The sequence below is a fragment of the Trachymyrmex cornetzi genome, unplaced genomic scaffold (assembly GCF_001594075.2).
Source record: "Trachymyrmex cornetzi isolate Tcor2-1 unplaced genomic scaffold, Tcor1.1 scaffold230, whole genome shotgun sequence".
Taxonomy (NCBI): domain Eukaryota; kingdom Metazoa; phylum Arthropoda; class Insecta; order Hymenoptera; family Formicidae; genus Trachymyrmex; species Trachymyrmex cornetzi.
Genome location: NW_017296957.1, coordinates 1,192,128 through 1,194,251, shown reverse-complemented (window position 1 = coordinate 1,194,251; position 2,124 = coordinate 1,192,128).

Sequence of the window (2,124 nt, the reverse complement as noted above, 5' to 3'; positions counted from 1 at the left end):
ATACTTCGACATATTTAGTTGATGAAGAATATTTATTGCGTTGATTGATAATCACAAAATAATTATAGAAGATCATTGTATTTAAATGTTGATAAGGAAAATTAAATAAAAACTTTATATTTAAAAAATATTCAACACATAACAACATAGATCGTGACTTCTGGAAGTGGCTAAGCCTCTATCTTTATTTCTATCCATTAAAATTACATAAAACGAAACGACGCTATAATCAACAGAAAATATAGTGAGTTAGTATCAAAAACAAATACATATCTATCCACCCAGACGAACATTTCGATTTGAAGGACACAACTTTATCTCTTCATAAAATAGTAATTCAATTTTTCTATTGTTGATATTACTTTTAAAACTGACACGTGTACTACCTATATATGTATTTGAGTCATACTTTACGTATTAATATCGTTATCATAGGGATTATTTATCAGGGATTATCCAGGTTTATAGTCTTTAACTATAGTCTTTATCGTTTATATTAATTTTATATATTTCGTGCATAAAATGAAAATGTTTTCATGATTCAAAATATGATATTTGTATATCTACAATAAATGTATAAAGATATAAGAAAATGTAGGTTAAACGCGAAAACAATCTAAATTGCATTTATTGGGCTACGCGTCTGCAATAAATCAGAAACGTGTAATATTAATACTTCTTAAGCTTTAGTAAATAATAAAAGACGCGATTGCTTTATTTATCGATGGCTTTTGTTATAATTTTTGTTATCATTGACGATTATGCACGCATTCGAGGTAGAAGCAGATGCCTTTTCTAGAACTAATGCAATCGGTAAGACCGATCTGAAAGGAACATTAGACGTTATAAGCATTAGTCATTTCATAATTAAATCTTATTCTACAGCAGAATTTTTTTTATATATAAACGAAAAACCCCTTTTTTGTAGTTGAAGCTGGAATTCAAATCCTCAATCACCGTTGTAAATACTTCGTATGTGGACGAAGAATTGTCATTGTTATACATATATTAATAAAAACGTGAGATAGAGTTTCGAAAAGGTGAATCCCTGATTTTCTTGTCGCTTGACATACTACTGTATTTTGATGTCCTGATTACGAATATGATCAACATACATATATTGAGAAAATATATGTATGTTGTTTAATTTCATTTTAATTTTATTATATATTTATTGTTAATTTTGAATTTTCGTATTACATGTTACAATATATGTTTTTTATTGGCTTGGAGCTGTTCTTAACTAAATTTTCTTTTATGATATTTATGAGGCATTATTGAATATCAAAAAGTTAATCGATAAAGGGTAAATCTATAATTCACCCGGAAGAACATTTTGGGTGGAGTTTCGAAGGGTGAACCCATCGATTTTATTGTTGATTGGTATACTACTGTATTTTGGTGTGCTACAAATATGATCACGAGAATTACCAACAAGGTCATTTTGACGGTCATTTATCGCGCAATCTGGCTAAGCCTCACTACTCAGCATGTTTGTTACTATGTGTTGTCGTGCTGAAAGACGGATAGAATGTACAATTTCTTTACGACTTTTTACGCAAAGCGACTCCCACTCCACCTGCCCCCCTGCTTAAGGGACGCACGACTTCCACGCGAAACGACTCTCATCCCACCTCCCCCCCTGTTTAGCGACGCACGACTCTTCTAGTGAAACGCGCGAAAAATATGAAGCAAAAACATTTTTTTAATATTTGACCTTTAAATGAACTTATCGGCAATTTCCATTATCATTTTCGTAATCAGAACATCAAAATACAGTAGTATGACAAGCGACAAGAAAATCGGGGATTCACCTTTTCGAAACTCTATCTCACGTTTTTATTAATATATGTATAACAATGACAATTCTTCGTCCACATACGAAGTATTTACAACGGTGATTGAGGATTTGAATTCCAGCTCAAACTACAAAAAAGGGGTTTTTCGTTTATATAAAAATATTCTGCTGTAGAATAAGATTTAATTATGAAATGACTCATGCTTATAACATCTAATGTTCCTTTCGGATCGGTCTTACCGATTGCATTAGTTCTAGAAAAGGCATCTGCTTCTACCTCGAATGCGTGCATAATCGTCAATGATAACAAAAATTATAACAAAAGC